The following is a 13,551-nucleotide window of genomic DNA, read 5'->3' as shown; positions in this document are numbered from 1 at the left end:
TTCAATAGCCTTGCAAGGGAACAAGAACTCCGGATCGCAAGTCAGCCTTTAGGATCTTTGCAGGAATACGTTTATCTAGGTCAGTTACCCATATGGGACACTGATCATAAGAACGAAAAATACAGAGGTATAAAAATGGTTTGGAGCGCATACGGAAGATATTACCAGATTCTCCCCTGTTAGTTTACAACTGCCGTTAGAAAGAACATTGTGTAATCATTGCGCTCTTCCCCTGCTACCATACGGAGCAGAAACTTGTAGTTTAACATAGAAGCTCGAAAACAAGGATCGCGCAAAGAGCGATAGAAAGAAGATTTGAGGCACAACGTTAAAAGACAGCAGGAGAGCGCTGTGAATTAGAGAGCAAACGGGCATGGTGGGTGTTCTAGTTGTCATTAAGAGATAGCTTTAGCTCGAGCTTCGATGCCGCCAATTCGAATGCAAGTAGAACAGAGACACGGGTTTCTGAGATTTAATGAAAATTGAAGCATTTTAAAGCAAAAGTTACATTTTAGTGTCTCTCATATGTGGGAGCAACACCGGGCCACTGGGAGCAACAGCTCCCAGTGGCCATCTAGCTGGCAGCAGGCGCGGGCCTCCCTATCTCGAGATTATAAAAAAATTATCTTATTGACTCCTGGAAGCTGAATTTTGATTTCGCACTTATATTTTTGAAGAGGAAGTTTGAAGAATTGGTATGTATAAAAATAGGAAAAAGTATACGTATTCGTAGCTCTGAACCAAGAACAGGTACCATAGTTCCGTCAACTGCATACGTTAGAACATTTAAAGTGAATACGTTTGGCAATAAGTTTATATTGTCACTCAGCTATTACAACTCAAACAGTGTACCACCGACAGATTGACAAAAAGAATGGCTGATGGCTTAGCTTGGTTAAGCGTGGAAGATTGCGAAAGCAATACCCTTGGCTGCGCCTTCGTTCGGCTGATGGTGTGGACATGGTTGCCCTTTGTTAAACTTATGGCTATGCATCATCCGACATAGCGCCAGGCAGCGCGCCGACCACATCGAGGAGCCGAGCTGTAGCCCCATTTATCCTCCTAGCGTGACGTCCCACCAGCGAGTGCCCTCTATCGGTAGCACCGCAGCAGCGGCGCGCAAGGCGTCGCCACCACCATCGATGCCGCGAGCTGGGGCCCCGTCTCTCGGTCTGGCGTGAAGTCATAAAGCCCCTGAAACTTCGTAAAGTAGTGCCACTCTCCTCCTCCGCCTTCACTCCTCCTCATTTCTCCTCTCTTTCACGCTCCCTCCTCGACCATGGCGCCGCCTACGATGCTCGAGCGCAGCAGACGACCTTTCGCAGAGTGAATGCACGCATAGCAAGGCAGTGCTCTTTAGGCGTTCACGTTGGCTTTCCAGCTCCGCGTAACTTCGTGTACAGCATAGAATTTCTAGTCGGATGCTTGTACAAATTCGGGAACGGCAGCTTTTGTTTATTTTTTTATAACTATTTCTTAAAAAAAGTATCTGAAGGAGTGTTAACGCTGTGTGTTGACGACCGCGACTGTATCGCGTGCCCTACAATTAGGTACGCAACATTTTTCAAGGGCGTGTCGCAAGATCTTGTTGCGAATGGTTGTAAATAACACGTTTACCATCGAATGACAACCTCTTGGCTTCCAGCAAGCCCTCAGCCTAAAGAATCCGCGCCGCCCTTACCATGTGAATTCGTGGCGCGTATGAGCTATGACGTACAAAGGCTGACGGAGATCACTGCTCTGGAGGTTCGAAAGTGTATTACAAGCTACAGTGCCGCCAACGTGCGTGCTTGCCAATCTAAGCGCGCGCAAGGCCTCAGAGGTGGGCGCTGGTGCTATTATGTTGTCTCAACGCCGACAGAAATACCGCGGCCGATCATCGAGTCGGGACTGTGCGTACACAAGAAAATGAAATGAGTTTTTAGCATTCATGCGCGAAGCGGGAGCGCGATAACAATGCTTGACTCAATCTCAAACAAGACCACTGTGGCCTTCAGTAATTTTTTCAGGTTAATGACTTATCACGAATAACACTTCATCGTGCGTTGGTTCGTCCGTTTACTAAGTACTTGTCGCGAACCCAGTTGCACTGAGGTGCATGCATTCAGGACGGTTGCACTCCCTTCGAAGTAACATTTGCGAGACATGCTTTATTAGTGAAGTCATGATCGCGCAAGGAATCCCCCCGCCATGACGCGGCCGAAATTGCGGCAAGTGAAATGATGTTTTATCCATAGGTTAAAATGATATGAAACGGCATTCGAGTTGCAAGTTAACAGTTTATTTTCACATAGATGCATTACAGATTTGCCTTTACAGTTACAAGTCCGTGTGCTCCATTTATTGTCTCATTTCGTAAATAAACGCACCAGCCTAAGAGTCCTACAGCAAGCGCGTCTCAATTAGGCATAATGACTGTAGAAACTAATAGAAACATAGACGAGCAAGCGAACGACTATATGAGCGCGCGAACTAAACGAGCGAGCAAACGACTAAACGAGCGTGCGAACGAACGAGCAAACGACTAAGCACGAACGACGACTAAACCAGCCAGGGAACGGGCGGGCGACCGCACGTTTTCTTTGCGAGTGCTCCACCGCCGCATCTTAAGCTTCGCACACTTTAAAGCTCACGCGAATTAGCACATACGTCTCAATTACCTATGATGCGGTCGCTCGACGACGAACGCACCGCGTAACACGGTTTCGGGAGAGCACGCACGCTTTTCATCGGTGCCTCTGTATCGCAAATCCACCGGGCGACCGCCAACGAGGAACACGAACAAATGTGGCAAACAAAGCTAGTCTATCTAAAGAAGGCTATTAAGTAACCACAAAAGGCAGAGAGTTGCTCTCCTGAGGCGCTTTCATGATCGAGACTGAAATTTCATCAAAAGGACTGCGCTGAATCTTAAAAATTTCGTAATCACGTTATCGCAAGCAACCTCGCGTGCCCGCGAACTGAAGCCGGTTGGCGTTCAAAACGATTAAGCGCACCAAATATGACTAACACGACCACGTAGTGCGCATATAAGCAAAGCAGACGTTGCGTACAAATCATGTTCAAGCGTGCGTACAAATGACAACATGCACAGTGAACTGTGCAATATCTACTGCGTTATTGCCCGCAGTACAATACGCAAGCCTGGCACATACAATACTCTGAGAGAGCCACAACTTACATCACATAGTCGCGCGGAGGAAGTTGGTCGGAAGTTCTCCCTCCGGTTCGGTGAAGCCATGTCTTTCTTCTTAACGCGTTGCGCTTACCGGACGGTATCGCTAACATATTCTTGCCTTTGCTAAAACTATATTGGCATCCAAACGCGCAGCAGGTCATGGTAACTGAAAATGACGTGAAGCGACGTCGCACTTGCCACAAAACATCCTTCAAGGCGTTCACAAGATTAAAACAACACAGAATAGGAACGGAAGGAATGCCTTCAACAAGCGCCGCTTCTCGAGCAAAGATGACACTGAAGCGCGACTGTAAACAAACGAAGCCGGCGCAAGGGGCCACGTGATGCCATTAGGCCAATAGCGACGCGGCGTCGGCTTCGACCAGAGCGCTGGAGGAGGAGGCGGCGTTCTTCAAAGCGTGGCACTACTTTACGAAGTTTAAGGGGCTTTATGAAGTCACACCAGCGAGCGCCCTCTCTCGGCAGCGCCGCACCAGCGGCGCGCAAGGCTTCGCCTCCACCATCGATCTCGGTCTCTCGGTCTGGCGTGACGTCACGCGGTCACGTGACGCGCAGCTGTGTAAGGAGGCGCCACGACCACCGATGGGCTGAAAGTGCGAGCAGTATTGCTTTCGCAATCAAAAACGTCTGCCTTTAGCGATGGCCGGTCCTCTGAGAGCGCGCGCGCAACCACGAACTTTGTCGTTCTCGCCTTAAGGGTCCCGTGTCATCACGTGCAAACTTATTTCGCGTCATTGCTCCCCTCTCAAAAGCGACCGGCCCGGTCGCTTCAAGGACAGCGGGCGCGCACTATGAGCAAGAGTGCCAACATGATAAGACAAAAAAAAAACATACAGGAAGGTACACAATGCTGAAGCGGTTTGTGAGGGTTGCTTATCCCTCGCGTGCATAGTACGCCTTCATCCGTACTACGTGGACGACTTCAGCACGGGGACGGCGTCGGTTCGAACCAGGATCTAAGCTTTGAGGGACCACCGCGTAGTTCACATCACTGAGGCGGCGTACAAATTCATGGGGGCCGAAATAGCGGCGCAACAATTTCTCTGAGAGCCCACGGTGTCGGATTGGTGTCCACACCCACACGTGGTCGCCTGGTAAGTACTGGACATTCCGTCGGGTCCGGTTGTAACGGTAGGCGTCGGTATTCTGCGGGGTGCGGATGCGATTCCGAGCAAGCTGGCGAAGTTCCTCGGCTTTCTGGACGAAATCTTCAGTGGTGTCATTCCTTGTGGTTCCGTGGTCTACCGGGAGCATGGCGTCTAAGGGAGTTGTAACGCGACGTCCGTAAACAAGCTCGAATGGCGTAAACTCGGTGGTCTCCTGAACAGCGGTATTGTAAGCAAACGTGACCTATGGCAAAATTTCATCCCATGTTTTGTGTTCCACATCAATGTACATGGAGAGCATGTCGGCTAATGTTCTGTTTAGGCGCTCTGTTAAGCCGTTAGTTTCGGGATGATAAGCTGTGGTCTTTCGGTGGTCGGTGTGCGTCAGTGTGACGACTTGTTGCAATAACTCCGCTGTAAACGCTGCACTGCGGTCAGTAATGAGTACAGCGGGTGCACCGTGGCGAAGCACGATGTTGTGGACGAAGAAGCTGGCGACTTCAGCAGCAGTTCCCCGCGGCACAGCTTTCGTCTCCGCATAGCGAGTTAAATAGTCAGTTGCCAGGATTATCCGCTTATTTTGCAAGGATGACGTTGGGAACGGCCCAAGAAGGTCCATTCCCACTTGCTGGAATGGCGCCGGAGGCAGATCCAAAGGCTGAAGGAGGCCGGCAGGCTTGAGGGGTGGAACTTTACGCCTCTGACAGTCACGGCACGTTCGCACATAGCGCTGAACCGATGAAAATAGGTGTGGCCAATAGTATTTTGCCGTATGCGCGCTAATGTCCTCGCGAAGCCTAAGTGGCCGGCAGTACCGTTGGAACGACGAGAAGGAACGTTTCCTGGCTGTTCTCAAAATTTTTCTTGTACAGGACATTGTTTCGCAGGCAGTACGACGTCAATCCTCGTGAAAGTGGGCGTGGGACAACAAAGTCAGCTCCCTTAAGATATCGGATGACTGGAACCACCTCAGAGTCCGCACGTTGATAGTCAGCCAGGCGCACCACGTCGACGACACCAAGAAACGGCAAATGTAGCTCCGAGTCGGAGGATCTCAAGGGAATAGGAGAACGTAACAAGCAGTCGGCGTCGCTATGCTTATGGCCGGATCTGTAGACAACAGTTATGTCGTATTCCTGGAGTCGGAGGCTCCAACGAGTGAGGCGACCTGACGGGTCTCGTAGATTGGCAAGCCAGCAGAGCGAGTGGTGATCGCTGATCGCTCGAAATGGGCGGCCGTATAAGTAGGGTCGAAACTTGCTGATGGCCCACACGACTGCCAAGCATTCTGTTTCGGTCGTTGAATAATTAGCTTCTGCTTTTGTGAGACTACGACTCGCGTACGCAATTACACGTTCTGCGCCATCTTGCCATTGAACCAGAATTGTCCCGAGTCCTACGTTGCTGGCGTCGCTGTGTATTTCAGTTGTTGTGGTGTCATCAATATGCGCCAGCACTGGAGCGGATTGAAGGCGTTTACGCAATTCGGTGAAGGGCTGCTCGTGGTCTTCCGTCCACGCAAAGGGCACATCTTGTCGCGTCAGTCTCGTGAGCGGTTCAGCAATCCTTCAGAAGTCTTCAACGAAACGACGGTAGTAAGCGCAGAGGCCCAGTAACCGCTGAACAGCCTTTTTGGCTTTAGGACGAGGAAACTGGGCAACGGCAGCGAGTTTTTCTGGGTCTGGTCATACTCCTTGGGAGCTGACCACGTGGGCTAGAAACTCGAGTTCCTGGAAGCCAAACTAACATTTTTCAGGCTTCATGGTGAGGTTGGCCTTGCGTATTGCGGTAAGCACACTTCGTAGCCGGGCGAGATGTTCATCGAACGTGCTGGAAAACACAACAACGTCGTCTAGGTACACTAGACACGTCTGCCATTTTAGTCCAACGAGTGCAGTGTCCATCATTCGTTGGAACGTAGCAGAAGCGGAACAGAGACCGAAAGGCAGCACTTTAAATTCGTACAGCCCATCGGGACTCACGAAGGCGTTTTTTTCACGGTAACGCTCGTGAACTTCGATTTGCCAGTATCCTGACTTTAGGTCTAACGAAGTAAAGAACTGAGTATGACGCAAACGGTCCAAAGCGTCATCGATCCGTGGCAGGGGATAAACGTCGCGTTAGGTGACTTGGTTAAGCCGTCTGTAGTCGACGCAGAAGCGGAGTGTGTTGTCTTTCTTTTTTACTAGTACGACTGGCGATGCCCACGGACTGTTCGACGGCTGGATGACGTAATCATTTAGCATTTCTTGAACTTGACGCTTAATCGCCTCCCGCTCCATAGGCGATACGCGATACGAATGCTGACGAACAGGCCGCGCCGACTCCTCTGTGACGATCCGGTGTTGCGTAAGGGAAGTGCGCTGGAGTTTGGGTTCCGTGGAAAAACAGCCAGAGAATTCCGTCAGTAGGCCTAGCAGCTGATCCTTCTATACATCTGCTAAGTCAGCATTAATGTGGACGCGGGTATTCAGGCTGGCGTGAGTTCTTGCATCCGGTGAAGTCACTTGTAACGTGCCGATGTCGGAGAAGTCAGCAATGTCGTTCAGGAATGCTACAGCTGTACCTTGAGGGACGTGCTGATACTCATGGCTGAAGTTTGTCAACAAAACTTGCGAGCACTTATGCTGTATTCGAACGAGGCCCCGGGCGATGCAGATGTGTCTTTCGAGCAGCAGCGGGATATTGGCCTCGGCAATATCCTCATAGCCGTTGAATGCGTCGCAGGTGACGAGGGTCACTACGCTCCTCCTTGGCGGCACCGTGATGTTCTCGTCAACAATCCTCAAGGCGTTGACATACGTGTCTTCAGTGCTGCTCCTTGCTAAGGCCTGCGCCGTCGAAAACGTTACCCGCGACTTTTGCAAGTTAATCACAGCTCCATTAGGCTGCAGAAAGTCCATTCCCAGAATTAGGTCCCTCGAACAGCTCGGGAGGATAACGAAATCTCCGAGGTACGTAAACCCACGAATGCTCAGTCGCGCTGTTCATCTTCCTGCCGGGGTTAACAGATGGCCTCCTGCAGCGCGAATCTGCGACCCAGTCCACTCGGTAGAAACTTTCTTCAGCTTGCAGGCAAGGTCCATGCTCATAACTGAGGTGTCCGCTCCAGTGTCGATTAACGCCGTTGTTTCTTCGTCTTCAATGGTGACGGGAATGTTCGACGTTACTACCTCTCGTAAGGTGTTTGACTCCCTCTGTACGTCTGCGTGGTTATGTTTTCGTCGTTGTCGTTGTAGCGGAGGATCTTGCGTACGGCCGTCGTCAGCGGCCTCACCTCCGCAGGTCGCTGAACTCAGTTTTCCCAACCCACCGGGCTCGGCGAGCGGCGTCTCAGAGCGCGGCGAGTAAAGGCTTGGCTTGGTGATGGTGACCTGTAACGAGCAGGAGACGACGAACGGGGCTCCTGCAATCGCTGATCAAGATTGCGACGATTTGCGACGAAACTCTCTATTTCCGGCGGCCACGCACCAGGTCGTGGACGCGGTGCATTTGGCGAGAATCCACGGAGCCCCATATGACAATAAGGACACATTCTGTAGATGTGTCCGGCTTCGCCACAATGAAAACAAAGGGGCTTGCAGTCTGTGGTGCGCCAGACATCGCTCTTCCTAGTCCTTGCTTCGGCGATGTGCGGTGGGCTGCGAGGCGGCCTGAAGCTTACGTCCATTTGTTGAGTGGGGTGTATCATACTGCACGCACTTGAGTGTGGCGGACGGCGTACTGGTTCAGCGTAACTCATTTCGGCGTGCGGTCCCTGCTGTGGTGCCTCGTACTGTCCAGGAATATGGACGGCCTCTCGGACCTCGGCGCGCACCATTTCCGCAATGGAAATTTGTCCCACAGGGGTAGTGGTCGTCTGCATCTTCTGCAGTTACTCCTTGACGGCAGCCCTGATGAGTTCTCGCAAGGCGCCAACGTCGTTACCGAGGGTAACGGCAGAGAGCTCCCTTGAAATCATGGCGTCGCGGTTGTTTTGCCTGGCCCACTGTTGAAGGGCCTTTTCCATAGTAGTTGCTTCGTCATGGAACTCTGCAAGTGTCGTCGGCGGATTTCGAATGAGGCCAGCAAAGATTTCCTCTTTGACCCCGCTCATGAGATGGCGCACCTTGTTTGTTTCAGTCATAGAAGGGTCCGCACGTATGAGAAGCCGATTCATGCCTTCTACGTACGCCGTCACTTGCTCATTCGGGCCTTGAATTCTTGCCTCCAACGCTAACTCCGCCCTCTCCTTCCTGTCCGTCCTGGCGAAGGCATTGAGGAACTGCCTACGAAATTCTTCCCATAAGGTCAGTGTCGCATCGCGGTTCTCAAACAATGTTTTCGCGGAATCCTCAAGAGCGAAGTGCACGTAGCGCAGCTTACGCTTGTGGTTCCAGTCGTTGAGGTTGGCAACCCGGTCAAAATGGTCAAGCCAGTCGTCGGCGTCCTCTGAGGCACTTCCGTGGAACAGATTCGGCGTCCGGATGTGATTGACGACAACATGCGATGCTGCAGGAGTGGCAGGAGGTGGTTGGTTCGTTATTCTAGTTTGTTAGGGTAGCAGACCGTACTGTGGCTGGAGTCCCTGGAGACGGCGGCTGGCACGTACGTGCCCAGGGGTAAGCTCGGCTGAAATACTCGCCGGGCTTAGATCTGGTGTATGCTCCGGAGATCTTAACATCGACCGTACCCCGCACGTCCACCAGAAATGTCACCTAGCTATTACAACTAAAACAGTGTACCACCGACAGATTGGCAAAAAAACGTCTGCCTTTAGCGATGACTGGTCCTCGGAGAGCGCGTGCGCAACCACGAACTTCGTCCTTCTCGCCTCAAGGGTCCCGTGTCATTACGTGCAAACTGATTTCGCGTCAATATCACGTGAATTCATTATATTGTTTGCAAGAGTTTGGAATAGCCCTACTCACAGTTATTTATGTCTTTAAGAGCCACGTATCATATATTGAATTTGTTCCTTTAGATGTTCCATTATTTGTAATTTACAGAGTCGTGATATAGATTTTCACTGATTAGTTACATACATGTAACCTTGAGAAATTCGTTTTCTTAAAATTTGCAATTTTCAACCATATTTACAAAAAATCTAGGGCCTAAATCGAAAAGTCCTAACCAACTGTACCAAGATTTAATTTTTTATTTGATATGCAACAAACCTAATCAAATTTGGTGCAGCAATTGCCGTGAAAAACAATTTCTCCTTTTGAATGTATATAAATAGGAGCCCGCCTACTAAAGCTGCTCCTTAATTGAAAAAAAAAAAGAATGGAGCTGGACAGGTCATGTAATGCGTATTGTAAATAAACAGCGTACCAATAGAGTTGCATAATAAGTGCCAATGAAAGGGAAGCGCAGTCAAGGACGGCCTCAAGTTTGAATCAGAGATCTCTGGGAGAGTCCTTCACCTTGCAGTGGACACAAATCTAGGCTAAATATGTATGATGATGATGATGATGATGATGGTGGTGATGAAACATTTATAAACGATGGTACCACACTGCGATATGCCCACCGCTGCCCATCAGCGTAGCTATTGTTCAACATACGCTTGTTCTACTGCAGAGCCGATTTAGCGGAGAATGATGGTGCACCACTTTTGTTTGGTTTTATATGGTTTTAGAATAGCGTTTGGAGCCAAACGTAAACGCATTGCTTAAGTAAAGAAATAGCGTTGTATTTACTATGGGCGCTGCGTACGTTATTCGGTTTCCGTGATTTACGTGCGCTATTTTAACAGACGTTATTTGGCGAATCTTGCGGTTATAATGTTTGCTCACGCTAAGAAATAGCGTTGTCAAACATGGCAGCACTCGCGGATCCCGCGTCAGCGTGAACTGCTTGCTGCGCTCTCGCTCTCGTTGGTAGCCAGTGACTCTTGAAGTCAGCTTTAGTTTTCCGTAAGGTCACCTGAAACGTTGGCTATGAGCGCTTAGCGCCTTCAATTTCCCTGATCGTTTTGCTATTTCGGCTTCAGCAGCAAAATAACACACGTTCGAATAGAAACCGTAGAATGCTTGATAATGAATTGTATTGGCTTGTCTAGGACGCACCACACGTCGCCCTGTCTTCTAACGTCTCCATACCGTTTGCATCTCCACGCGGTAGACGGCAAGTCTTGAAAGGGCGCCCACCCAAACGTCCAGTAAATGTGCTTGCGTTTAAAGTGCCTAATATGACAAAACGCGATTCTAAAACTGTGTGTAATCGCAGTAAAACGTGTTTACATTGCTCGCGTCCATGGACGCCTTCTAGCATGACTGAGTTCTCTATTGCGAATTGCTGAGACGGCGCTTTTAGGGAGACATGCACCACATCACAAAGCGATCAAGAGGACCGCACAACCGTGAAGATGGTGCTTCTGTTCGCCACGACGGCCGTGGCACCGGAGATCGCTGAATTAGCGCAGATATCCTTTAGATATTATGCTCAAGGGAATGACACGTAGCAACCATTGCAACCTTCATTTGCATATCCCTAAGCCGAACGAACACTTCTTCCAACAAAGATAAAGGTGTTCAGAAACATTTCAATAGGAGATTACTGCAGCTGGTGGCCGAATTGAAAAAAGTTTTCTTAAAAAAAAATTTACCTTGGCGTAAACGCTTAGCAACAGCAACGGCCGGCGAACTCCAGCGGTACATTGAATTTCCATTTTGGCGGCTCTTCCATCGACGTTAGCGTTCAGGTTCTTCTAGCCCTCCGAGGGCAATTTCCTTTACGTTTACCTTCTTTTGTGTCTGGCTTCTTCGGCTATCCTGCACGAACTACTTCGCAAGCGTTTGCTGCTCTTATGCGTAACGTCTGTCGTGAAACAGATGGCTTACTTGGCTCTTTCCTTGGAGTTGTAACCGTTGGTCAAGCTTGTCACCGCATAAAATCAATCTCGTTCATAGCAGCCGAACGATTCTCCCTAACAACATGGGCACGTACCTCATTAGAGAAACCGCTCGATAAAAAGAAGCGTCATGACCGCCTGCGCAACGGAGCGGAGCATAGCTTACAAGGCTCAGGAAATGTCAATGGCTAGATTTGGCTAGCACCACGAAGCGCAAACCGGCTTCTTACTTCCTGTAGAGCAGCAATATAAGTTTTTTTCCCCGACGTTGCTACTTGTAGTAGTTACGAGAATCATTCGTACCCGTTTGTAATAATACCGCTGTTATTAATACCGCTGCTGACTAGCCAAAGAATGCATGCGTCACGATATAGGCCAAACGAAATAGTTATTTTTTGCTGGTCATTGCGAAAAAAGAACTGAAACTACGGCCTCTTTTCTTTCCTTAGTAAAATGTATATTTTGAGTCACAAACAAATAGTGTGGCTCACTTGTCGTGATCGCGGGTTCCACTGACAACACGAAACTATAGCACCGTAAGTCATCGGAACAAATAAGTGTCGCAGCGTGTGAAAAATACTGCGCCAATTCTATAAATACCGGTCGCAAAATGAAATTTAGATACCTTCTGCACTGAATGCTATATAGCACATAATAATATGTTCAAATGAAAACATTGTGTTCACTGTGTCGTACGTGATCGAAGCTCTAAGAAAATTTTTCATCCCTAAAAAAACCAGTTTACCAAAATTTGACCGCCTTGAAATTAAAGGTACGTAAGTTTCGTTATAAATGAGATCAGCAAAGACACGAATACGTAGAGGCAGCCAACAACGTGGCAAGTCTGCTCCGGGAACGTGAAATGTAAGCGGAAAAGAAAAGATTATCTGCTTCACAAGCTCTTAATGTAAGAGATCTTAACTGGGGATCTCAAGTACTACTCGCGCACATTATATGAAGCAAAAAGCGGCGCATATTATGTGGCAAAACAAGAAAAATAGGCAGGCTACAAAATATACATATGTACATATATGTGTAAAGACTAAAGGGCGAGGCACTCGCGCTCTGTTATTGAAAAATTCTGCTCCGATGACGAGAGAAGGCAGCTGGCGTAGGCAATGGCACGTTCCTGGCAGTTCTAGTGTTGGCCGAAGACTATACCTACGCTGTGGCTACTAGAGTCGGTGCGCATTTCTGCAGGAGCCGACAGGTCAAAATGCGCCAAAATAGGCGGTGATGTAAGTAAACTGAGAAGGACTGTCAGTACGGTGCCTTGCTCATGGCCCTAAGATAGAGAGGCACCCTTGAGTAGGTAAGTAAGAAGCCGGGTGATGTCGGAAAAATTCTTTACAAAGCGGCGGAATTAAGAGCACAAGCCCACAAAGCTCCTGACATCTCTGACTGAGCGAGGAATAGCAAAGTCTCAGATGGCACGTACCTTCTCGGGGTCAGGTTGGACACCCCTCGCATTAACAAGGTGACCAAGAATGGTGATGCGACGTCGAGTAAAACAGCACTTAGAAGAGATAAGCTTCAGGACAGCGTGGCGAAACCCACCGACAATGGCCGACAGACGGGTCATGTGGTTCTTAAAAATAGCTGAAGCGATAATCACATCGTCTAGGTAACAAAGACAAGTAGACCACTCATATACCCTAAGCTAAGAATCCATCATTCGCTCGAAGTTTGCGGGGAGATTGCACAATCTAAAAAGCATAAGCTTGACCTGGTAAAGTAAAGCTTGTGTGACGGACGTAGTCTTCGCGCGGTCCATGACATGACGGAGCGCAGGTCGATGGAGCAAAAGTAGATGGCTCCTTGGAGGCAGTTCAAGGCTTCCTCGATTTCGGACACTGAGAACACGTCCTTGCGCGTGATGTTGTTCAAGTGTCGGTAGTCAACACAAATGCACCAGCTGCCGTCTTTCGTTTTGACTAGCACCAAAGGGGCCCCCCATGGAAAGCGCGAAGGTTCGATGTCGCCTTTTGTGTGCATTTTACCAACTTGGCCTTGAATCACCCGACTTTCAGTGAGGGAGACGCGATAGGCACAGCGGTGGATAGGGGTCGCGTTCCTTTGGGTCGAATCGATGCTGGACAACAAACGTGTGGCTTATATGACAATCGTTAAAGTCGAAATATCACGATGTGACTCCGGCAGATGGCGAAGACGGTAGACTGAGCAGTAGGAAGGCCAGCAAGAATTAGTCCGACAAAAGCATCCAGCGGCGTACTAGTTGTGGTACAAACCAAGGATGAACTGGAGAGATAGATTGAATCCAACACGCAAATTTCGCACACTTCGGCAGCAGTGGTGGTGGCGAGCGCCATGCCTGCTGGAATTAGCTGAGGAGTAGTGCTGAAGTTTAAAACGGGAACAGAAATGCGATTTCCTGTAACAGTCGTGAGGCT

Source organism: Dermacentor variabilis, chromosome 4 (assembly GCF_050947875.1).
Source record: "Dermacentor variabilis isolate Ectoservices chromosome 4, ASM5094787v1, whole genome shotgun sequence".
Taxonomy (NCBI): Eukaryota; Metazoa; Arthropoda; class Arachnida; order Ixodida; family Ixodidae; genus Dermacentor; species Dermacentor variabilis.
Note: the sequence above shows the minus strand (reverse complement) of the source record.